The following is a 14,797-nucleotide window of genomic DNA, read 5'->3' on the forward strand; positions in this document are numbered from 1 at the left end:
TACTGGTATTTACCCAAAAAAATAGAAAAACACTAATTCAAAGGGATGCATGCACCCCTGTATTTATTACAGAATTATTCACAATAGCCAAGATATGAAAGCAGCCCAAGTGTCCATCAATTGATAAACAGATACCAAAGATGTGGTGTGTATATATACCATATACACATACAATGGTGTATTATTCAGCCATAAAAAAAATGAAATCTTGCCATTTGCAACAACATGGATAGAGCTAGAGAGCATAATACTAAGTGAAATAAATCAGTATATGAAAGACAAATACCATATGATCTCATTCATATGTGGAATTTAAGAAATAAAACAAGTGAGCAAAGGAAAAAGAGAGAGAGAGGGAAACCAAGAAACAAACTTTATAGGGAACAAACAGATGGTTACCAGAGGGGAGCTGGGGGCGGGGTGGATGGGGAAAATAGAGATGGAGATTAAAGAGTACACTTATCATGATGAAAAAATAAAATAAAATTACTTTTTTAAAGTAGTGGTAGGTTTTTATAGGTGATATCTCTCTAGAAGGGAAAATGAAATCTGTGTTTGATTGTTTTTTAAGCTAAAGCAGGAGCCTTACTTCAAACAAAATTGTACAAAAAATATTGTCACTCTCATTTTCTCAATACTGCCGATAGTTCCCTCATTCAGTAGTGCTTCTTCTCCCTTTTCAAGCTTTATACATTTGTCCTTTCTCTTTTTCAAAACCTATTCTTGAAAACCATTGAGTCACATAAACATCTCAAAGTATTCAAGAATGAAAACAATTAAAAGATATGAGGGCTGAGACCATCTGGTGGTTAACATGGCTTAATTAAGAATATAGACAAGCTATGTCAACATAAACTAGTTGTTTGTTCCAGGAAACTTTGCCTGGGAAAGATAAAGCTGTAAACCAATAAGTGGGGGCGGGGGGGAAAGAAGAAAAAATCTTTGCTGTCTGCTTCAGGAAATTCCCACGGGTCGATTGTCAGAGACAAGAATCTCCTCACCTTGGTGAACACTTGCCTATCATACCAAGTTTATTTATCAGGGCTTATTTTAAGACCCTCAATCACAAGGTCCATTAATCACAAACTGTAATATTGCAAACTTGCTCAATTCAAATCAATTCATCATCTTGAAAGACCTACCTCAAATCATTTGAGCTCTGACATGAAAGCCCTAAAATTATACCACTTCTGACTTTGTCATTCTGAGACACTGTTAGGACTGGGGATATGGTGGACTACCTTGCTGCAGTGAGTTCTAACAAATTTAGCTGTGCTTTATTAATAGTTCGACAGGTGATTTGGGGAGGAGTCCAACAGCACTATATGTAAGATGATATAACCCATGTTTCTCTAGGTCACAGCAACCTGGGAATAAAACTTTCAAGAAATAATATTTCTCTGACAAATACTTAGTGGCTAAGTCAGGAACCAAATATGCCCATCTAGTCTGAATTGAGGGACTTCAAGTTCTCCAAAACTATGCACCCGTTTCTAGAAGATACCATGTGTGTCTCGAATATAATTTTGAAAAGTTTTCTCAGTATCCACTCACTTCTGAGGCTTTTGCTGTGCTAAAAGTGAAGTGAAGGAAATGGCACTGTTACTGGAGCTGAGCTTCTCTTTTAGCTGTAGAAACTATTGGCCTCCCCTAAAGTCACTAGCCTTGCTGCCCACCACTTAGGTCACCACTGTTTTAGCCTTCTGTAGCTGATCATATGTTGAAAGCTGATCAAAATCAGTGCTGCTCATATCATTACTTCCAGGGCTGAAGTTAGGGAGTATTCACAGTGAGAGATGCTTCAGAAACTACAAGATTACACTGTGTAAGCCATTACCTGCTCCACATATGTATGTGACCAATGGGAGGCCACACATCAATAATGAGGATTATTGATGAGCATTTTGACAATCGGGGAAATAAACAGAATGCAAAGAATCAAAGTGATATTTTTACTCATTGATTTCATTTTTCATGCATACAACAAATATTTGAGTGTCTTGCGACAAAAAGGAATTCATGTAGGGTCTTAAAGTGTTGGTATGCATCCAGTAGTTTTGGCATCCATTCTCCATTAATCCCATATTTAATGAACACCTTCTATGTGTCACAGGCAGTGCAGCACTGAAGATAAAATGGAGAAAAACAAAACAAAAACAAAAAACTAGACAGTCCTCACCAAGCCTAAAAGTAGAATGGGGAAATAGATAATGAAACAACTGAAATATAGAATGACAAATTCAATGTAGGAGTAGATGGTAGTGCAACAGCAGAAAAAGAGAACCTCACACCTAAAGATGCACAAAGACTGAAACTGAAGGGGTGGAAAAACATTCACCATACAAATAAAAGTTAAAAAAAAAAAGAGGCAGGATAGCAATACTTATATCAGAAAAATAGACTTTAAAACTAAGACTGTAACAAGAGATAAAGAAGGGCATTACATAATGATAAAGAGATCAATCCAACAAGAGGATATAACAATTGTAAATATCTATTCAGCCAACACTGGAGCATCTAAATACATAAGGCAAATATTAACAAGCATAAAGGAAGAAATTGATGGTTAATACAATAATAGTAGGGGACTTTAACATTCCACTTACATCAGTGGATAGATCATCCAGACAGAAAATCAATAAGGAAACAATATCTTTGAATGACACATTGCGCCAGCTAAGCATAACAGTATACACAAAACATTCCATCCAAAATGACGGAATACATATTCTTCTCAAGCATACATAGAACATTCTCCACAACAGATCACATATTAAGCCACAAAACAAGTCTCAATAAATTTTAAAAAGTTAAAATCATACCATGCATCTTTTCTGATCACAATGATATGAAATTAGAAATAAATCACAAGAAAAAAATGGAAAAAACACAAACACGTGGAGACTAAACAACATGATACTAAACAACCAATGGGTCAATGAAGAAATCAGAGAAGAACTCAAAAAATAAATGGAGACAAATAAAAATGAAAACACAATGATCCAAAATCTCTGGGACACAGTGAAAGCAGTTCTAAGAGGGAAGTATACAGCAATACAGGTCTGCCTTGAGAAACAAGGAAAAAACTCAGTCTAACCTTAGACCTAAAGGAACTAGAAAAAGAAGAATATAAAGCCCAAGGGGTATAGAAAAAAAGGAAATAATAAAGATCAGAGCAGAAATAAGTAACATAAAGATGAAAGAAAGAAGAGAAAGAAGAGAAGAAAGAAAGAAAGAAAGAAAGAAAGAAAGAAAGAAAGAAAGAAAGAAAGAAAGAAAGAAAGAAAGAAAGAAAGAAAGAAAAAGGAAGGAAGGAAGGAAGGAAAAAAATCAGTGAAACCAAGAGCTGATTCTTTGAGAATATAAAGAAAATTAATAACCACTTAGCCAGACTCATCAAGAAAAAGAGAAAGGACGCAAATAAAATCAGAAACAAGAAAAGAGAAATAACAACTGACACCACAGAAATACAAAGAATTATAAGACAATACTATGAAAAATTATATGCCAACAAACTTAACAATCTAGAAGAAATGAATAAACTCCTAGAAACATACAATCTTCCAAAACTGAACCAGAAAGATACAGAAAATCTGAATAGATGGATTACAAGTAACAAAATTGAATTAATAAGCAAAAAACTACCAAAAAATAAAAATCCTAGATCAGATGGTTTCACAAGTGAATCCTACCAGACATCTAAAGAGTTAATACCTATTATCCTCAAACTATTCCAAAAATAGAAGAGGAAGAAAAGCCTCCAAATATATCCTATGAGCCCAATATTACCTTGATACCAAAATTAGTCAAAGACACCACAAAAAAAGAGAACTCCAGACCAATATCCCTGATGAATATAGATGCAAAAATCCTCAACAAAGTATTAGCAAACCACATACAACAGTATATTAAAAAGATTGTTCACCACGATCAGGTGGGATTTATTCCTGGTATGCAAGGTGGTTCAAGACGCACAAATCCATCAATGTCATACACCATATCAACAAAACAAAGTATCAAAATCATATGATTATCCCAATCAAAGCAGATAGAGTATTTGACAAGATTCAACATCCATTCATGATAAAAACTCTCAATAAAAATGGGGCTAGAGGGAGCATACTTCAACATAATCAAAGCCATACATGAAAAACCCACAGCTAACACCATCCTCAATGGTGAAAAAAATGAGAGCTTTCCCTCTAAGGCCAGGAACAACACAGGGATGTCCACTTTCACCACTTTTATTCAACATAGTATTGGAAGTCCTAGTCACAGCAATCAGACAAGGAAAAGAAATAAGAGACATCCATATTGATAAAGAAGAAATTAAACTGTCACTATTTGCAAACAATATAATGCTATACACAGAAAATTTTAAAGATTCTACCAAAAAACTACTAGAAGTAATAAATGAATTCAGTAAAGTGGCAGGACATAAAATTAATACCCAGAAATCAGTAGCATTTCTTTATACTGACAATGAAGTCACAGAAAGATAAATTTAAGAAAATAATACCATTTACAACTGTACCAAAAAGAATAAAATACCTAGGAGTAAACTTAACCAAAGAGGTGAAAAACTTCTACTCTGAAAACCACAAAACACTGATGAAAGAAACTGAAGAGGACACAAACAAATGGAAAGATAGTCCATGCTCACGGATCAGAAGAAATAATATTGTCAAAATGTCCATATTATCCAAAGCAATCTACAGATTCAGTGCAATTCCTATCAAAATACCAATAGCGTTTTTCACAGAGATAGAACAAATAATACTAAAATTTGTATGGACCCACAGAAAACCCTGAATAGCCAAAGCAATCCTGAGAAAGAAGAACAAAGCTGGTGGTATCACAACTCCAGATTTCAAGATATACTACAAAGCTGTAGTAATCAAATCAGTATGGCACTGGCACAAAAAAAGACACACAGATCATCACAGAGACCCCAGAAATAAACCCACATTTATGTGGTCAATTAATTTATAACAAAAGAGGCAAAAATACACAATGGGGGAAAGACAGTCTTTTCAATAAACGATGCTGAGAAAACTGGACAGCTACATGTAAACAAATGAAAGTAGACTACTTTCTAACACCATACACAAAAATAAACTCAAAATGGATTAAGGGCCTAAATGTGAAACCAGAAATCATAAAAATCCTAGAAGACGACACAGGCAGTATTTTCTCTGACATTAGCCATAGCAATATTTTTCTAGATACAACAACTAAGCCAAGGGGGAGAAAAAACAAAAATAAACTATTGGGACCACATCAAAATAAAAAGCATCTTCACAGCAAAGGAAACCATCAAAAAAAAAAAAAAAAAGAAAACAAAAAGACAATCTACTGAAGGGGAGAAGATATTTGTAAATGATATATCTGATGAGGGGTTACTATCCAAAATAGAGGTACCCGGGTGGCTCAGTCGGTTAAGTGTCCGACTCCTGATTTCAGCTCAGGTTGTGATCTCAGGGTCCTGAGATCGAGCCCCACAAGGGCTCTGTGCTCAGCAGGAAGTCTGCTTGAGATTCTGTCTCTCCTTCTCCCTGTCCCTCTGCCCCCCCACTCGTGCTCGCTCACTGTCTCTCAATAAATAAATAAAATCTTTAAAAATATATATCCAAAATATATAAAGAACATACAAAACTCAACACCAAAAACCCCCCAAACAATCCAATTAAAAACTGGGCAGAGGACCTGAATAAACATTTTTTCCAAAGAAGACATACAATGGCCAATAGACACATGAAAAAATGCTCAACATCACTAATCATCAGGGAAATGCAAATCAAAACCACAATGAAATATAACCTCAAACTTGTTAGATTCACTAAAATCAAGAAGACAAGAAATAACAAGTATTGGTGAGGATGTGAAGAAAAATGAACCCTCATGCACTGTTGGTGGGAATGTAAATTGGTACAGCCACAGTGGGAAATAGTATAGAAGTTCCTCAAAAAATTAAAAATAGAAATGCCATATGATCCAAAATTCCACTATTGGGTATTTACCCAAGGATAATGAAAACACTAACTCAGAAAGATATATACACCCCTATGTTTATTGCAGCATTGTTTACAGTAGCCAAGATAAGACAGCAATCTAAAGGTCCATCAGTACAGAAATGGATAAGGAAGATGTGGTACACACACACACACACACACAAACTCACACACAATGCAATATTAGACAGCCATAAAAAAGGATAATACCGTGCCATTTGAGAAAACGTGGATGGACCCAGACAATACTATGCTAAGTGAAATAAGTCAGATGGAGAAAGACAAACACCATATGACTCCACTCATAAATGGAATCTTAAAAAAATGAATAAAGAAACAGCAGAATTAGAACTATAAATACAGAGAACAAATTGATGGCTACAGAAGGGAGGGTTATGAGGGGTTAGGCAAATAGGAGAAAGGGGAGAGGGAGATACAGGCCTCCAGTTATGGAATGATTAAGTCACAGGAATAAAAAACAGAGCATAAGGAATATGGCCAATCATATTGTAATAGTGATGTAATAAGTCAGATGGTAGCTAGACTTGTGGTGAACAGAGCGTAATGAATAAACTTGTCAAATCACTAATTTGTACACCTGAAACTAATGTAACATTGTCTGTCAACTGGACTCAAATAAAAAATAGTAAAACTTAAATTAATTTTTAAAAAGGAGCAGAAAGAGGGTAAATAAATCCAGATTTTAAAATCAGGGAAGGATTCCTGGATTAAATGATCTGTGAAGGCTCAGAAACAAAAAAGAATATTATGTATTCAAGGAACAAATATTCAGTATGGGCAGAGCATAGCATGTGAATTAGGAGGATAGGGGATACATGAGGCTGCATACTGGGAAACAGACCATGAAAGTCATGTTGAGGAGTCTGGGATTTATTCTCGGGGGGTGGGGGGGGAAGGTTATTGATGACTTGAACCAGAGGTGTAAATCTATCAGATTTTTCAGAGTGATTAGTAACACTGTAGACAATGAATTAGAAGGAAGCAAATAGGAGGCAGGAGGACCAATTAAAAAGCTATAGAAAAGACTCAAACAAAAATTAAGGTCTCCTGAACTAGTGTGGTAGCAATGATGATGGGGGGAGGGGGGAGAGGGGACAGATCTAAGAAATAGGGAGGAAATAGAATTGATAGCCATGGTGATTGACTATAGGGGTGAAAGAGATAGAATGCAATCTTCCTCAACAGATGAGTCAGGTGATGTCACTCCTCAGCTCAAAATGAGAGCTAACATCTTTACAATGGGCTATAAGGTTGACAAAATCTATACCACACACAACTCTACTAGAGCACCATTGCCTCACTGATTTCACCTCCTGCTGACCTCCTACAAGCTTGCTCTACCTCCTAAAAGTCAACCAATGTTACAGGCACAAGTAAGACAAGTATACATCAATAAGATGCCAGCATCCCTGCACTGTTCAGCATGGCACAAGGCATATAGTGATGCGGATACTCAAAGACAAATATGTTTTAGGGATTCTATCTGAGGTCTTGTATAAATAGACAAAGGATTGGCAAATAATCATAGACATACATACAGTTGTAATTTACTCAACTTTTCATCTAGCAAGGGTTAACACTTTTTCCCCAAATTGCAAGTCAGTTATCAAATAAGAGATAGGCTAATGGAGAATAATATGGGTTTTATAACAAGAAAATGCTAGTAAGATGCAATTAAATTCTTGGTACCTAAATCTGTTTTCCTTTGTAACTTTAACAATTTAGAAACCCCAATCAACGCTAGTGTTTTGCAGCCCAACTGAGAACAAGTTTTCTCAAACTATAGCATGCATAAGAATCACTTTGTTAATAAGGCTTGTTATTGCTGGTGACCAAAGCCAAAATTTCTGATTCAGTAGGTCATGGGTGGGCCCCAAGAATTTGCATTCCTAACAAATTTCTAGGTAATGTAAATGCTGCTGGTCTAGGGACAACACTTTTAAGAACCATTAAAAGAAAAAGAAGAAGATAACAGGAGAGGAAGAAAAGGGGAGTATGTCAGAGGGGGAGACGAACCATGAGAGATGATGGACTCTGAAAAACAAACTGAGGGTTCTAGAGGGGAGGGGGGTAGGGGGATGGGTTAGCCTGGTGATGGGCATTGAGGAGGGCACGTTCTGCATGGAGCACTGGGTGTTATGAACAAACAATGAATCATGGAACACTGCACCAAAAACTAATGATGTAATATATGGTGATTAACATAACAATAAAAAAAAAATAAAAAAAAAAAAAAAAAAAAAAAGAACCATTATAGGTCAACAAGACTTTCCTGATCCAGTTTGTAACCAGTTTGACCATTTCAACTGGGATCTCTATGACTCCCAACTGAAGTTGGTTGAATTAAATATCTGAATACAGAATCACTAAATGTTATAAAAACAATTCAAGTTATTTTTAAAACTTCCTTTAACTTAATTCTGATATTTTTCACAATATAGTCTGTCAGCCATTCTTTTCTTTTAATTTTTGTTTAAAGGATAAGTGAGCATTTACATGATTGGATAAATGTTGTTCATTGCTGAGCAAAGCATTATGTGCATTATGTTTCCTCTTTATATGACTTTTGTTTTCTCTTAAAGTTAGTAATTGCCTCATTTTTAATTTGCTTAGTTTTCTATGACCTATCACTAATGTGATAAATCTTTCAAATACTTAGTGATAATATTTTCCAAATGATCAAATGCATTGGGTAACCAAAGAGTACAATTTTTTTCCCTAGAGACCCCACTCCATCTTCCTGTTCCAATCTGACAGGTAGTTTACTGGGCTTACTGCACAGTCATTATCCTAGAGGTTCCTTTATCATTTTCCTGTGTTGGATCCACTATTTCCTAATCCCATGCCTTCCTATTTCTTGATTTACTTGCTTACATTGTTGAAACACATACTCCAGCTGCATCAAAAGGAAGGAGATAGGTGAGGTAAATTTTGTGTTGTTGCATACCTGAAAATTTCTATATTTTTGATTAGCTGGTACAGTATCTTAGACTAAATTTTTTCACTTTAATTTTTGAAGGCTGTGCTTTATTGCTTTCTAACTTCCATTGTTGCTAATGAGAACTCAGATGATATTGTAATTTTCTCCTTCCATTTTATGTGACTTTTGACTTTTCTCTGTTGAACTCTTAGAATCTTCTCTTTCATCAGGTGTTCTGAACTTTCACACTAATATTAGTGTCTTATGAGTCTTTTTTCATGGGCTGGGCCCTGAGTGGACTATTTCTTTTGAGGGATTCACACCTTTCAACTCTGAGACATTTTCTTATACTGTTTACTTGATAATTTCCTCTAAGTGTCCAAGGAACTCCTATTAAGTAGATCTTAGAGGTCTTGCATGAATCCTTTCAATTTCTTGCTTATTCTTTCCAATTTCCCAACTCTTTGTCTTTTTTTTTTTTTTAAGTTGCTTTTTCAGGGCACCTGGGTGGTTCAGTCTGTTAAGCATCTGCCTTCAGCTCAGGTTGTAATCCCGGGGTCCTGGGATTGAGCCCCACATCAAGTCCCGCATCAGGCTCCTTGCTCAGCGGGGAGCCTGCTTCTCCCTCTCCCTCTGCCTGCTGCTCCCTCCTGTTTGTGCTCTCTCTCTCTGTGAAATGAATAAATAAATAAAATCTTTAAAAAAATAAAAATAAAAGAGTTGCTTTTTTTCAACTTTATCTTTAAACCTCTCTATCAAATTTTTTAAATTAGATTTTCTTCTATTTTACATGCAATTTTGTTTTAATTAATTTAATTATTCTAATCGAACATTTGCTATATATTGAATTTCCAGGAGCTCTTTCTTAATCTCTTTCAGAATACTCTTTCATCTTTGGGATCATTAAGTATAGCTTCTTGGATTTTCTCTGCTGCTTCCTGTATCATTTCTTTTTCATCCAGGTTTTTTTTTCATAATTTGATTTCTCTCTTTCATTTGGAAGCTATTTCTCTATGTCAGCAGATCTCAAACATTAACCTACACAGAATCATCTGAAAAACTTATTAAAACACAGATTGCAGGGTACCATCCCCAGAGTTTCTGACTCAGTACGTCTGGGGTAGGACCAAAGAATTTGCACTTCTAATACGTCCCCAGGAGCTACCCATGCTACTTGTCCAGAAACCAAATTTTTGTTTCAGGGTGACTGGGACTGTATACCTTGAAGAGTAAAGATGACTCATGTGTATAAAGATGAATGACCTGATCTGGGTATTCTGTCCAGACTCTTTCTCAGAACCCTTGAGGCCATGACTTGAACCAAACCCCAGAATTCAGTCCTTTGTAGACTGGGCTCAGAATTGACTCTGGATGATAGTGACCTAAAATTTTCAACATATTTCACATCTTGGTAGAAAACTGCTTGGCAAATAAAACATACAAATACACAACAATATCACATTATTGTAATTCCAAAATTTGTGCTTGTAAAATAGAGTTTTCATAGAAAAGAACAGAGAATAAATTAAGAAATTTCCAGGAAAAGTTCAGGATTTAGGATGTCATTCTGACTTTAGCTACTGTAAAATAAAAGAATGAGTAAATTGAATAATACATCCTGATTATTCTTTAGTGGCTATTTAAATCTTCCCAGTGAGTGGAAGTGTGAGGACTGAGTTGCAGCCTCCTGAGTGATAATAACACTGAACAATCTGGAAATGATGTACTACTAGCAGAAAAAAGGCACGAATTATATACTTTGAGTGTCCATCTCATAAAAGATATTATCATTTATAGTTTTCTCTTTTCATTGACTCCAATTCTCTTGCAAATCCTGAACTCTGCAAGGTCAAAAATAAGACAAACAGCTCCGTCTAGTGGCAGATTTGATCATTGCAGCCAAAGTCAAGAACAGTACTCAAGACAGACTCTTTAAAAATCTGTCTAAAACTTGGCAAGCAACCTTGACAGGAGGTGGTTGTTTTATCTCTGCTCAGGAGACACAATGGATAAACACTTAAAGCCATCAGTCATATCATCTCCATTTGGGATTCTCTCAGTAGTTAAGAGGTACAGGTGCAAAACCCAGCTCAGTGATTTAATTTAAAAGGCAAATAGTCCTATTTGTGAAATTGTGCTTTTTAGATAACTTTGTCCAAAACATAAGTTTACACCTTAGCCTGTTCTTATCTTCACTCTCCTTTTTCCCCGCTTTCTCCTTTAATGGAAATCTGGAATTGAACTGTAACTCAAAACCTGTCATCCTTCATATGCCAGATCTGAGCTGCCCCATGACAGTTGAAGTGTCCTGACTTTGACAACTGTTTCCACAAAGCCCTCCAGAATGTGAATAGAGTAGCACATGGGGGAAAAAAAAGGAAGAAGAGCAGCTATTTGCTCCTGGTTCCATCATAAGGCATTCAGAAAATGGTGATCTTTTTCTTATAAACATTGGCTAATCCACTTCACCTATTTAACCATCCCCACCCACCTCCCTTCTAAAACAGATTATTTTTTAAATGTATCAAAAGGATGAACTTGTGTAGACACTCCACATTGTGAAGTCAAAAAAGGTAAATTTAGAGACCCCAAAAATGTCAATGATACACATGTTGTCAATTTTTACATACGTAGGCTAAAAGGAGAAGATACATATATTCTATCAAACTTCCCCTCAATGGCAACACTCTTAAGTTTTTAAGTTATGAAATGATGACCATGTCATATAAGCAAAAAGCCGTGAAGTCTAAGAATCCTGCCCATGATTTAGTGTTATAATTGAATAAAACCCATCACAAGGCTAATATGACACATATGTAATGATATGCATAATCACTGTAGCATTACACAGCAATTTCGCATAAATGGCAAAGTATTACGTAAATGACTGAAATTAGCATGACTTTCACGCAGCCAAATGAAGCATTTCTGGAGTTGGCTGGAGAGAGGCATAACAAGACAGACTAAAAAACTGCTTTAAGACCCTGCCAAAGAAGACCAGGCAGCTGAGTCTCCCTCATTCTCTAGTGGCAGCACAGGATTGAGGGGAAAAAAGAAATAAGGTGGGGAGGGTCCCACCAAGGAATCAAGGAAGAATAGTTTGTGGCTGCTAGCTACTTTCTCTTGTTTAGCCTCATCTGGGGGTTCCTAGAAAACTCAAGACAATTTGAACCTCCCTGCCACATCAATGGTAGCACCCTCCAACCTCCAGACTTCTGGACTTAAAAACAAAAAAAAGTCCTCGAAGCTAATTTCTGCACTTACTGCTACTGTCACCCTCATCATCACCACCAAGCAGAGCCCCTATTTAGCCTGAAATGCCAGCCATTTCTCCCAGTTATTAATAAACAGCCTTGGCATGGTTAATGAGTGTACTGTTAGGTGTTCATGCTTAGAGCAGGAGCACTGGATATTTGGGTTGCTGGAAGGGAATTATAAGAGGGAAAAATAAAGACAGCACAGAAATGAGAGGGAGAAAGAAAAGACAAATTTTAACCTTCCTCAAAAATTTTCCCAGAGCTAATTCTGCCTATTAAGGCATCAGAAAATACTAAAAAGAACATAAAATTTTTTTAAAGATTCTATTTATTTTTTTGAGAGAGAGAGGGCAAGCATGAGCAGGGGGTAGGGTCAGAGGGAGAGGGAGAAGCAGACTCCCCACTGAGCAGGGAGCCTGATGTGGGACTCAATCCCAGGACCCTGGGATCATGACCTGAACTGAAGGCAGACACTTAACCAACTGAGCCACCCAGGTACCCAAAAAGAACATAAAATTTGAAGTTAGACTTTAAAAAGTTGAGATTATGGTTGTACAACAGCAGAGTGAGCTTGGAAAAATTACTTAACTTCTCTGAGCCTTGGTCTGTTTATCTGAAAAAAGTAAATAAGAAAAGTGTACCTACCTGATTCACAGCAAAATTCAAAAGATTAAAGTAGTTGGCATACATCATGCTTCTCACATGCTTTCACCAAAGAATTTACCTTAGTCTGGACTGCTGTATCAGAATACCATAGCCTGGGTGGCTTAAAAAACAAACATTTATTTCTCCTGGTTCTAGAGAATAGAGAGTCCAAGATCAGGGTGCTGGCATATTTGGTGTCTGGTGAGAGCCCCTTTCCTGGTTTGTGGATATCCTCACATGGGAGAAAACAGAAAGGGAAAAAGCAAGCTCTCTCATGTCTCTTCTTATGAGGGCACTAATCTCATTCATAAGGACTCCAACTTCATGACCTAATTATCTCCCAACAGCCCTACTTACCATCACATTGAGGATTAGTCCTCAGCATAGGAAATTTGAGGAGACACAAATTCAGATTGAATAATCCATAGACCCCAATAGCAGTTGAGAGTGCATTCATGCCTGTGGAGATCCTGGGGGCAGAGCGGTCCTGAGGGACCAAACTGACTGCAAAATTATTTGAGGTTTCATACTTTAATCTCATTTTTTATACACACTTTATATTCTACTCTTTATGCATGTTGTTTAACATAAAAATAAATGTTTTAAATATTTACATCAAAGAAAATTGACACTATAATGTTTAACTTCTGATTCAGCATAGCCCTGGTCCACACTCCGGTTTGGGAAGCCCACATTTATGTAAAAGCATAAATAGAGTGCATTTAGTGCACAACAAATTCTCTTCCTCCGCCTTCCCCTCTCTTCTTGTCTCAGAAGCCAAGAGCAACTATCTTCCTCCTTCGACAGATTTCTCTCTCCCTCTTCCTGTCTAAAATGCAGAGATGAGAATAGAAAATGAACCAGCTACTGGGTAGTTCTCAATTGGGAGTGATTTTGACCACTGGGGCACACGTGGCAATGTCTAGAGGCATTTCTCATAGTTACAGCTGGGGACAAGGGGCACGAGATAATGAGAAGCCAGTGATGCTGTTAAACACCCTACAATGCACAAGACAGCTCCCACCACAAAGAACTATTTGGCCTAAAACGTCCCTATTGCCGAGGTTGAGGAACACAGAGCTCCAGGTAACAGGCCCCACTGTAACTACCAGCAGCAGAGACCCAGGCTAACTGATCTATGTGGGAGCGTTTTATGCTTTGCCAGGCTGTAGACACTCCCATGCTTCAGGGCACCTAAATTTAAACTTGAGCCGTTGAAAATGGGTTCAGAGCCTTTACTAGATTCTGATTTTGTTCAGAAATGAAAAGCTCACGTATCCAAGAAATTCAAAATAGAACTCTGCCAAATAGTCAGAGGTATAATTTCTTCATCACGTATTTCATATTCCCCTGCTGAGTACTGAAAAACCTATAAACTATTCCATTTATGTTCTAAGGGCACCAGGTATTCTAACCTAAATTTTCTGCAAAAAGTGTGAAAGATCAAAACATTGTTTGATACCAATTCTTGATTCAGAAAGATACACACACCCGTAGACTCTTAAGGAAATTTAAAAAATGCTCATCGAACTGGGTGTTATATGCAAACAATGAATCATGGAACACTACATCAAAAACTAATGAAGCACTATATGGTGACTAATATAATAAAAAATAAATAAATAAATAAAATAAAAAAATGCCATCACCCTAAGACAAAAAGTAGGATGTGATATTTTATGATATGGTTGCTGAAGAATAAACTTCTGCATGTATCTGCCATCTCCATTCCCCTAATTTCTCAATCTGGCACTTGAGATCAGCTAATTGACATAATCCCCCTGCTGTGAGGTATCCAGAAGCATCAATCAGGCCTGAGCTGAGAAGCACTTCAAAAATGACGATATTCTCAAGGGGGAAAGAGGTGTGAAAACTAATGAATGAGAAAAGTCTTAACGGAAATTATATAAATACACATTTACCTGATGAGAATGACAAAATGT

Source organism: Zalophus californianus, chromosome 1, assembly GCF_009762305.2.
Source record: "Zalophus californianus isolate mZalCal1 chromosome 1, mZalCal1.pri.v2, whole genome shotgun sequence".
Classification (NCBI taxonomy): Eukaryota; Metazoa; Chordata; class Mammalia; order Carnivora; family Otariidae; genus Zalophus; species Zalophus californianus.